This window comes from Tenrec ecaudatus, chromosome 1 (assembly GCF_050624435.1).
Source record: "Tenrec ecaudatus isolate mTenEca1 chromosome 1, mTenEca1.hap1, whole genome shotgun sequence".
Taxonomy (NCBI): Eukaryota; Metazoa; Chordata; class Mammalia; order Afrosoricida; family Tenrecidae; genus Tenrec; species Tenrec ecaudatus.
The window spans coordinates 197750202-197762548 of NC_134530.1; positions in this window are offsets into that span (position 1 = coordinate 197750202).

Below are 12347 nucleotides of genomic sequence, written 5' to 3' on the forward strand. Positions count from 1 at the left end.
TCCTTTTTCTATGGTAACTTGTTTCTTGCTGAAGTACACTTGTTTTTTGTGGCACAAGTGATACTATGGTCTTTTCTAGTCTTTGGTTTTCCCATAAGAAGACCGGGTGGGAGCATGCAAACAAGGTGTGTGGGGATTGGTTAGTTTGTCATTCTGCTGGGTATAAAGTGAGCTATCTCAGAAGCAGGGAAAGGCGATCTTGTGACAATCAAGGAAGAAAGGAAGGAAGCAGAGCCTCAAGCAGAGTACATCCTTTGGGCCCCAAGGTTCCTGCGCGGAGAAACATTGGCAGAAGAGAGCGGCAGAGACAGCGGCATTGCAAACATGAGACAGGGTGGCGGGTTTCCCATCCATGGACCAGGTCAAGCTGGGTGACTTCGGGCAGGAGCCTGGCTTACAGAGTGTGCTGCTCTTTGGACATGCATTAGCTCTCTGAGCCGAGCAGAGGGCAACGGACGACGAAGAGGCCAAGACCCAGGGAGACATGTCTGGGCATTGCTAAGAAGAGGTGGATTTGAGAGAACTGCTATTTTGAATCCTGATTTATTATCTCCTAATTTCCTTAAGAAAGCACTCATAATCCCGAGTTTTGTGTGTAAATTCTATGTGTTCATTGCAATGGATCATTAAGGCCAGCAGAGAAGTAGAGAGCCTTGGGAGGGACAGTTGGTGTCAGAATACGCTACTGGAGGTTCAAGGGCTGAGCCTTGTCTGACCTCCACCTCATAGGATTGGCCTTGGGCTCCTGACTGTCTTTCAGAGGAGGTCAGACGTGGCCCTCATTGTCTTTTTACACTTATGTATGTTAAAGGTCTAGAAGAGACCCCGCCACAAATACAGTTTAAGCAGAACATTTACGAAGTCTGAAAAGAGACAGAGACACAGAGACACCATCAGGGTGAGGAGGCCATTATTTCAGGGTCATACTAGCATCCAAAGATTCACAGTTGGGACACTAGCTAAATAAGGCATGGAACAAAGGAAACTGTCACCAACTCAGGCTTGGCTGCAGATCAATTCATCACAGTTATAGGTGGGACCACAGAAGTGGGCACAGCCCATGGTTCGAACACATACACTATGTTGAATAGGAGAGCCTCCAAGATTGGTTCAGGGTTTACCAACCTAGACAGCCAGGGCACAACTGGCAGGACATGATTCCTGCCTCTGAGATGCCCAGTACGTCCCTCAGGGACACACCCAGGCAAGCTCCTCAGAGAATGCCCCTCCCTGGCCTGGCTAGAGAGGGCAGAGGGCATTTGCTTTCCAATACACTCTGAGAGCAAGACGATCCACATCTTTGGTTAAGGATCAGAAGGAATTCACTGGAGGCTTAACCTATGTGGGGACCCTGTAAATGGATTTGGGGCTTTCACTGTCATCCATTCTGAGCAAGCTCAGGATTTAAGCTCTAATTCAATTTCCTATGACTTAAGCTCCTGAAGAAGGACTGTCTAAGTAGGGCCAGCAGGTGGCACAGAGTTTGCAATATTGAGAGTTGATAGGATCACAGTGAAACTGTGCCTTCATATGTGAAGTAGTTTTATACAGGTAAATAATTTTAGCTGATATGCCTTAATGGGAAAAGAAATCCCTCAAGCCACCTGCTCTGAGATGATCCACCTGAGAAGGGCTTGAGAGAGCAGGATGAAAGCACGGAGAAAACTCACAATCATAAAAGAGATGATGCTACCGGGCTGGTCTGAAAGTGAACTTAGCCCTGTGGCTCCATGTTCAGTGAAACGCGAGGCAGGGCGACAGAGCAGTAACACGCAGGCACGCATGCTCAGAATAGTCAACCAGCTGAGACTGAAAGGGCAGCATGTGTACGATTGAAGTTCCTAAGGGTTAGGACGGAAGGAGAAGGCTGAGTGGAGACAGGAGACAAAGGCGTCAGCGCTATCAGTGGTGCCACACTGTGGGCATTGCAATCCCGGACATGAAGCAGCACGTGTCTGACTGCTCGAGGGGAGACCAATGTGCCTGGCGAATCTGCACGCAATTCACAATCTGCATTTTAAGAAAATAGAAAAGACAAGACACGGCAATAAAGAAAACCCCTCAAGTGCAGAACAAGGCACATACCCTTTCTCATTTGGGTGGGAGGCGAGACTTCCACAGGACACACTCATAATTCAGTGTCTTGAGCTTAAAGCAGCAAGGGGGGAAATGTATATAAAGTTAAAATTCTAAAATTAGAAACCATAAAAGCACCAGAGAAAAACCTGTGAAATTTTTCAATTGGGGAGCTAAGAATGTCTCCCTAGAGGCTCTACAAGCTATGAAAGAAAAGAAACTTACTTATGTAAAACTGAAAATTATTTTTTTCTTTGTAGTAAAAACTTCATAGTAATGAAGTGGAGATAAATTATGAGAAAATATTTACCACGCTATTATACAAAAGTTTTGTTTTTCTTTTATAACAAGAGCTCCTACAAATCAATAAGACAGAGACTGCCAAGCAGAAAAGGAATATGAACAGTTAGTTTACAGAAAATGTAGTTGGCTCTTAGACCTATGAAAAAATGCTTAATCTCATTTATCTGAAAAAGAATGTATTTATACTGACTTAAAGAAATATTTTAAATCATTTTATTGGGGGCTCGTACAACTCTTATCACAATCCATTCATCCATCCATTGTGTCAAGCACACTTGTACATTTGTTGCCATCATCATTCTCAAAACATTTTCTTTCTACTTGAGCCCTTGGTATCAGCTCATTTTCTCCCTCCATCATGAACCCTTGATAATTTATAAATTATTATTTTTTCATGTCTTACGCTGATCGAGGACTCCTTCACCCACTTTTCTGTCGTCTATCCCCCTGGGAGGAGGTTATAGGTAGATCATTGTGATTGGCTTCCCCTTTCTCTCCCCACCTTCCTTTTCCCCTCCTGATACGGCTACTCTCAATATTGGTCCTGAGGGGTTTATCTGTCCTGGGTTCTCTGTGTTTCTAGCTCTGAGCTATACCCGTGTACATGCTCTGATCTAGCCAGATTTGTAAGGTAGAATGGGGGTCATGATAGTGGGGGGCAGGGAGGAGCATTAAAGAACTAGGGGAAAGTTGCATGTTTCATCGGTGCTATACTGCACTCTGACTGGGTCGTCTCCTCCCTGAGACCCTTCTGTACGGGGATGTCCAATAGTCTACAGATGGGCTTTGGGTCTCCATTCTGCACTCCCCCTTATCCATAATGATATAATTTTTTTGTTCTGGGTCTTTGATGCCTGACACCTGATCCTTCAACACCTCATGATCACACAGGCTGATGCGCTTCTTCCATGAGGGTTTTATTACTTCTGAGCTAGATGGCCGCTTGTTTACCTTCAAGCCTTAAAGACCCCAGATGCTGTATCTTTTGATAGCCGGGCACCATCAGCTTTCTTCGCCACATTTGTTTATGCATCCATTTGTCTTCAGCGATAGTGTCGTGAAGGTGAGCATCATGGAATGCCAGTTTAATAGTACAAAGTATTCTTGCATTGAGGGAGTATTTGATTGGAGGCCCAATGTCCATCTGCTACCTTAATACTGAACCTATAAATGTATGTACATAGATCTATTTCCCCATTCCTCATATATAAATATATGTACATGCCTGTATTTAGACCTCTATCAATGTCGTTTGCTCTATACTGACTTTTTTTAACCTAGCTGATTTGCAATGATGAAAATGTTGGATAAAAGTTGTTTTGTGTATATTTTTGCCACAATTTTAAAAAATTACAATAACAATAAGTACAAGGAAGAAGAAAATGCCCTAGAATTGATTGTGGTGATAATTATACCACTCTTCTTGACATGTTAAACACACACACACACACCCATTGAATCGTGGTGCTGGAGAAGAACATTTAAAATACCGTGGACTGCCCAAAGGACAAACCAGTCTGTCTAGGACCCGTGGTTCTCACCCTGTGGGTCGAGACCTCTTTGGGGGTCGAAAAACCCTTTCACAGGGGTCGCCTGATTGATAACAGTAGCAAAATTACAGTTATGAAGTAGCAACAATAACAATTTTTGCCTGGAGCTCACCGCAACATGAGGACCTGTCTGAAAGGGTTGTGGCGTTAGGAAGGTTGGGCGCCGCTGGTCCAGGAGGAAGTCCGGTCAGAGCGTCCACAGTGACCTGCGAGGATGATGGCACTGGGCCGGCAGGGTTTGCTTCTGTTGGCCTGAGCCACAGCAACAATATAGGTCAAGGGGCGAGGACAATGTTTTACAGGGACGGGGGAAGTCATGGAGATGACTTTTAAGAAACCAGGTTAGCAATGTCGGTCAAAATTATAAATGCATGTGATTTAACCTCAACTTCCACCTTTAGGAACCTACGTATACAAACGTGCTTGCTTATGTGCGTAGTGGCTGGGGTGCGCTGCTAGTCGTGGTAGCATGGTTAGCGAGCACGCAAACTCAGAAAGTCCGCAGTGAAATGATTAGGTAAATTATGGTGCACTCACTCATGCAAAGTCATATTATGCCTTCACAAAAAGGAACGATGACCTTCCTTGGGTACTGATGGGAAATTACTGCCAAGATACACTGCTGATGAAAAAAGTATAGCACAGAATATTATATAAAGTATTTGACTATTTACGGAACCAAACAGGAAACGATAACATAAGTCTTTGCTTATCAATAACTACACTATCTCTGAAAGAATATCCAAGAATCATATAACATTAGTTTATTGCCAAAGGGGAAACTGAAGTAGCAGGTATAATCAAAATACTTCAAAAATCTTTTTCTTCCTGCGAATATTGAACTCTTTGAACAAATTATTAGAAAATAAATGAATAAAAATTGGCATAAACAAAATTATAAAATCATAAGTCAGTGGATATCCCAACCTGTAAACTCAGTCATCGACCTGGAAAAGATACTAAGTCAGAAGTGTCTCTAGCGCCGTGGCAGACCCACGTTTTGCTTGAGCAAAAGGCAGCATGGTGTGCTTCCAGACATTCTGTTGGCTAATGGGCAAACTCCGAGTTGAGGCAGACAGACTCGGGAAAGGGAGGGTGGCAGCAGTTCCCGGACACTGGTGAATGACGTCCTCCTTGAAGAGAAGACAGGAGGCAGTCGTTGGCTTTGGACTGTGAATACCCAGGTGGCAGATAACCCCTGGTTGTGAGCTGGAGTTCAGCTTCTCGTCTCTTTCCCTGGAGACGTCTGGCAGAGGTAAACAGGGCGAAGGTGACACCTGCTACCCATCTGGTGGCTCTCATGGGCACTGTGGCAACAGCAGCATGCTCAGCCATAGCGACCATGATGGTGAGCATGGCGCGGGTGAGGCGGTGTTTCCTGCCATTGAACATGCGGCTGCTAGGATTTGGACCTGCCGTGGCGGCACCTCACAAGAAACGCTTCATTGAATTGAGACGATTTTAACCCAAGGAAGAATCTTTTGCATAATTCTCAGTGTTGCTGATACGCTGTTCTGTTCAGGATCCCTGGAGACAGACCTGGGAGGGTACGGCTGGGTGGCGTAAGTGGGTAACCACTCTCAGACACCACCAAAAGGTGGGTAAGTTGGAGTCCACCCAGAGGTGTCCTAGAAGAAAGCCCTGTGGATCGGCTTCCCAACACCCAACTTTTGCAAACGCCCTGGAGCACACAGGTGTCCTCTGGCGACAGCGCCACCGGGCGCCAGGCACGGGTTCACTCTGGAGATCTGCGCGTGGAACCTGGAGATGGTCTCAGTTCCAGTTTTATGCAACCAACAGACATTTATTGAGCACCACCTGTGACACAGGTCTGGGGGGATGAATAAGACACCATGCTTTAAGACTTCAGGGAGGCTGTGCGGTCTGGTAGAAAGTTCTGGAGGGTGTGTGCTGATCAGCTCACTGCTAGCCTGGGAAGTATGGGCATCTTGGCATGCTGGGCTCGGGCATTCTGGTCAATCTTAAACTATTCAACAGTTGTCTGAAACTGTCTGAAACGGTGTTAAGGAGGAAGAAGAGGTGCAAAGATGGTTAATTTATATTCATTATCTTAAAACATTCAAGTAACGTAAATGATGAGGGAAATCGGACATTTGGAAAGCCAAGGAGAGCTGTGACCCCTGTGGTTTGTGGTTGGTCATCAGTGCGGTGAAGCTGCGCCATCTAGTGGCGGCCGACACGCTGCTCCTCTGTGGGGCCCAGCGATCCCTCTGGAGTCCAGAAAGCTCTCAGCTTTGAGAGAATATGCTGGGCTGAGGTGGAGAGGGAGCCGGGGAGAGATCCCTGGAAGGGGTATGGACAGAGGAAAACTTGCTTTGGAGCACCTCTTCATTTCCTTCCTTTCTAAGGTTTTCAATTTTATGTATTTGAATATTAGAAAATAATTATTTTTAATTTAAATCATTTTTATTGGGGGCTCTTACAGATATAACAATCCTTAGATCAAGTATATCAAGCAAACTTGCACATATGTTGCCACACCATTTACAAACCATTATCTTTCCACTTGCGCCCTTATTAACAGTTCCTCTTTTTCCCCTCCCTTCCTTCCCCACCCTCATGAACTCTTGATAAATTATATGTTACTATTAACTTTTCATATCTTACACCATCTGCTGTCTTCCTTCACCTATATTTCTGTTGTTTGCCTCCCTCGGGTGTGTGTGTGTGTGTGCGTGCGTGTGTTTTATACATCCACCATTGCTATAGCTTCCCCTTCCTCCCTTTCCTTCCCCCTACCCTCATGGTGTCCCTATTGCCATTACTGTTCCTGGGGAGGTCATCTGTCCTGGCTTCCATGTGTGGAAAGTTCCTATCTGCACCAGTGTACATACTGTAGTCTAGCAGGATTTGTGAGATAAAACTGGGATCATGATCCTCAGGGGGTGAGGGTAGGGGGGAAGGAAGCATTAAAGAACCAGAGGAATGTTGTGTGTTTCATCGGCACTAAATTGCACCCTGGTGACTTGTCCCTTCTGTGACACCCTTCTATGAGGGGATGTCCAATTGTCTACAGATGAGCTTTGGGTTTTTACTCCAAGCTCTCTCCTTCGCATGGATACAATTGTTTGTTTTTGATCTTCTGATGCCTGATCCCATTGACACCTTGTGATCACACAGGCTGGTGTGTTTCTTCCATGTGGGCTTTGTTGCTTCTTTGCTAGTTGGCCCTTTGTTTATCTTCAAGCCTTTAAGACCCCAGATGCTGTGTCTTTTGACAGCCGGGCACCATCAGCTTTCTCCACCACATTTACTTATGCACCCATTTGTCTTCACTGTTTGTGCTGGGAAGGTGAGCATCGCACAGTGCCAGGTAATTAGAACGAAGTGTTTTTGTGTTGAGGGAGGACTTGAGTAGAGGCCCAAAGTCTATCTTGGAGCATCCCTTTCTAAGACGTTCAGAGCCTTTGGTGCTTTCTTGGACTTCTTTATCTGAAAGGTAAAGTTACTTACAAATCTGTAGGGAAAATCACATACTTAAAAATTGGTCTATCTCATATGGTAAGCTTTTGGCACGTCTGCTTAGCGCCTTCTGCAGAAATAAAAGCTGGCATTTCTGCAGCATTGCAGTAGAGTCCTGTGGGTGAAGGGGATTGTGTATGGGGCTGCCAAGCACACAGTCCACAGCAGGAAACCCTTACATCACGCGTCTGTTCTGGACAGTAGACCAGGCCTTCTGCTCCCACAGAGATCCACAGGCGCAAAGCCCATGCACGGTCTCATCAGTCCTATGGGCACTGTGTCGGAATCGACTCCGTTTTTAGTTTTGCACCTTCCAGACAGTCATTTACATATGTTAAGTAAACCTTTAAAGACTCAAAGCCAGCAGTTGGTAACCACCAGTCAATCCATTAGAAAGAGATGAAGCTTTCTATTCCCCGATGAATTTAGTCTCAGCAACCCACAGGTGCAGTTCTACCGGTCCTGTGGAATCAACTCGATGGCAGGGAGTGAGACTGCTTAAGGATCCTGCATTGTCAGTCCCGTGGGAGTCAATGAGCCGACTTTAAGAAAGAGACAGCAGGGGGAGGAGAGAGGGGAGAGAGGGGGAGCCAGCAGCAGGTATGGGGAGGGAAAAGAGAAAGACAGAAAGAAGGGGTTAGACAAAGGAAAGCATTGCCTAGAGAAAGAGGGCCAGAGGTAGGAGATAGCCGGGATACCACCTGGGGCGAGCCCATGTGTGACAGCACCATGCCCAGCTGACCGCGCCCGCCAACTCGAGCTGCTGCATCCTGTCCGGGGAGAGGGGGGCTCGGCTCCTATCTGTGCACGTTTACTAATGTGATCCCCTTTGCCGCAGGCTTGGATGTACCCCAGGGCGCTCCCATTTCCCAGAATGTCCTCCGCATCAAGTCTAACCCTCCCCTGACCTTGACAGCCACTGCGAGGGCTTTCCGGAAGAAAAGTGGATGGGCACGTTTTCCTTTTGAGGGCCCGTCCACAGGGAACCCGCGGCACCCACGTCAAAGCGGGTTGGGCCCATGGGTTCTAACTCAGGCTGCGGGCTCTTCCTATTGTCGGGAGCCCGAGTGGCTTTGCAGCCCATAGCAGCCCTGTGGCAGAGCAGACCAGCACCCGAGGGTTTTCTCCGGATGGAATCAGATCGCCTGATCACCAGCCCTTCCACCCTGCCCTCGGGGCCCCTGAGGGGGTTCAGACGGCCAACCTTTGGCTCCCGCCCCTCGGAGTTCAACCAGACCCACAGTCCACTCACTCAACTAACGACTCCAGATTGGAGCTCGGCCTAGGCAACAATGACAACACCGAGTCACAGCTTAATGGCTTCAACACGGCATCTGGGGAAACAATCAAAATGGGGGACACCAAAAAAAAAAGGGGGGGGACACCAGCAAATGGCAGGCTGTGATACCTCAGTCACAGTTCCTTCTAACCTTATGACTGACAATCATCAAAAGACAAGTAAAATTTATTGTGAAAGGATGGCTGGGTGTGCCAAGTATGTTCCCAGTTATACAGGGACACTCCAGATCCGTCCGTCTGTCCGTCCATCCATCCATCCATCCATCCATCCATCCATCCATCTCCTCCTCATCCTCCCTCCACCTCCTCCTCCTCCTCACTGGCCATCTCTTCTTAGAACATCCTGCTCCCCAAACCCTAGACTTGAGGCTGGAACACGGGGACTTGAGAGGGAGTCCGGAGGAGGCAGAATCGTAGTCCTGGCACCGACAGGCGCTGTGATCAGACGCTGTATCTGCTCTAAGCCTCAACTGCTTCCACGCTGGATCTGGGCCTGTGGAAGGGTGGGCACACAGCAGGAGTTGAACGAAGGCTGGCCCCGGGTGTGTGCTTTACTAAGATTGTATTGTGTTTTCGGTGAAAGGCTATGCAGCAAATTAAGTTCCCTTTTGACAAATTCTACCCAAATTGATCAATAATTCTGGTTACATTGTTCACATGGGGTCAGCATTCTCATTGTGGTCTGTGGTTCCCTCTCCAGTCCTCTAGTTTCCCTGGCCCCTTTCATCCCTGACGTGAATTAAACGTTGACTCACACTCCCCATTGAGTCAATTCTGACTCATAGCAACCCCATAGGGCAAGACAGACTGCCCGTGGGTTTCTAAAACTAACTTTTCACAGGAGTAGAAAGCCTCATCTTTCTCCCATGGCACGGCTGGGGGTTTCAACCTGCTGACCTTCCGGGAACCACCCCACCCTACTCTGGACAGCCCTGCACTCACACAGGTGGTGGTGTTTTGTTTTTCAGTAGAGCACTGGTCTCATGGGTAATACATGTTATGTGGCACTTTGCTTTCTGTTAGAAGGGGTTCTCAGAGGATAGTTTGGGTTCAAGGTGTAACGTGCCTCAGGGTGAACATCTCAGGGAATCGTCTGGTCCCATGTGGTCCAGATCGCCTTGGCCACTGGGTTTCAATCTCGCTCTCACTCAGAATCGCTTTGGAACAAGGAAAGCCAGAGTACTACCACATGCTGGGTGTGCAGCTTCGGTTTCTGGCTAGCTGGGCGATGTTTCACACACGTGTACAACTCCGGGCTACATCAGATGAGGCTTGACAGAATGAAAAAAATAACAATTATAACAAGCTCTGTCTAGTTTTATTAAGGAAAAAAAGTATATGCTTGACTTTTCATCAGCCTGCCCAGGCAGGCTTCTAACGATACTAGATCAGTTTGCCCCGATTAGTACTCTGTAATATTTACCTTTTCCTTCGCCCAGATCAATACCAGTTTGGGTCAGCTTGGATTGTCCCTGTGGATCTCAAGGCCAGGAAGTTGTTGGCCAGGAGGACCAATTTCCCCTCAGCCTGCTTGATCCTCTTTGGAGTTGGGTGGGCCTCGGCACTTTCCACACTTCACTGTACATGAGTGGAAGCCTAGAGTTGATGGACTCCAGTGACCTATCTTCTGCACTGCCACCATTTTCTGCTTACGAGGCAGAGTGGACCCCACCACGAACAGCTGCCAAGGTAACGAGGGAGCGAGCAGGGCTAGGAAGGGTAGGTTAGAGGACGGATGGATGCTCTTCAAGAGTAACAAAGTACTTTTAAGTGAGCAGTTATTTGCCCGAGTCGGTTTTGATGCAGGGCCACCCCAGGTGTGCGGAGAACTGCTGCCCAGACTTTTTTAGGCTGTGACCCTCCGGAAGCAGTTTGGCAGGTATATGTTGGTCTCCTGGGTGGGTTCAAACTGCCTACTTTTTGGAGCGTGGTCCAGTGCTTAACTGTTTGCACCACTCAGGGGCTTCCAGTGAACAGAACTGACCATCTTAAGGTAGTGATGTAAAACACAAAATTATGCATGTGTACTTTAAATAAGCAAAGCTCTCCATTGCTAACCGCTAGCTATTTTCTTTTCAGTAGAATACGGCGTGACTTCTCTGTTCACTACTATGAAAGGCGTCAGACAAGTGACCATCAGGCTCTATTTGGGTTAGAAGAACCAAGTCCTGGTTCTCTATAATCTCATGGCTTTCCTGAATCTCCCACGGAGATCTACTTTATCCAAGCCCAGCCCTCTTGGTAGGTCACTTTCGCTCGTTCCAACTTAACTTCCTGCTAAAACACTAACACTACAGGGACAGTGACGGCTAAACCAACAACACTGTTTCTCTTCTTCCCTCTTGAAGTCACCTGGGCAGCATTCTGGCTTTCTGCTCCTGTAAGATGGAGTTCAAGGGTCTGACTCACAGAACAGCTCCAGACCACCCAGGTTTTGCTGTCCCCCAGCACTATGTCTTTACAGCCAAGTACTACACTGTATGGTATGGACTGCTTACCTCTTATTTCCTCATTAGGTTTAAGTAGGCTCAGTAAATGGAGCTACTAATGAACAAAAGAGTGTCGTCTCCCTGTAATCCCCGACCCACCAATTTAAAAATAGTGAAGCCAAAATAAAGGGGAACGAACAGTAACGCGCACACACACACACACACACACACACACACACACACATACACACACACACACACACACACACACTTTTGTGTCCTTGAGAACCCCCTGGCATTTAGATCTCTCCTCCCCAATTAATCTTGACCGTCTGATCCTCTTCCCGCTGCACCACACTGTGGCCCGTCAGTGTTAGCAGGATGCAGCGTTGGAGCCCGCTGTGTCCATCCCTAGGCTGCCCTGGTCTAAATGTTACCATTTCCAATGAGCGAAGCTGATGGGCTGGCCAACTTCAATCATGCCCATTCTTCTTGGTACTGTAGGATCTGGAGCCACACGATCTCCCTCCTCTTTCAGTCATGAAAGATGTGACAAAGGATTTTATGCCTAGTATTACAGTATCACTTTTGCTTTCCTTTTAGTATGTAAGGGGTTTGTTTGACTACCTCTGGCATCTATTGCTTAGCATTTCTTAACTTATGGTCCTCTGACTTGCCGTTAAGTCCTTCATGCTTTGAAAAGTACAGTTAGCAAGCAGAAAGCAGAGGCAGCTGGGAGTAGGTGGGAGAGGCCAAACAGTGTCTCGCCAAAGGAGAGGCTTGAGTCTTAAGCACTGGAGAATGTGACCTGGAAGCAGGATCTGTCTTACAGATGCTGTCAGCTGTTTCAGGAGGCCATCACGAGTAGGGGATGCTCTGATCTGTGCTGAGTGATGTTTTAGAAAAGCAGAGAACACAGGCATACACAGGAAAGGTGCCATCTGAAGGCCGGAATCCAAGGATTGCTAGCAGCTACCAGAAGCGGGGAGAGTTTCTAAGGCCTCAGAATCAGCATAGTTGATGCAGATTCGGACTGCCAGCATCTCAGGGAGACAACACATTTCTGTTCTTTATAGCCACCCACTTGGTGGCGTTGTTACAGCAGTCTGAGGAAATGAATGCTGCAGGTAGACAAGGAATCTACGTGAGGCGTGAGAGAGGGTGTGAGACGCTGGCAGGAAGTGGGTGCAGCTGCTAGGCTGATCTG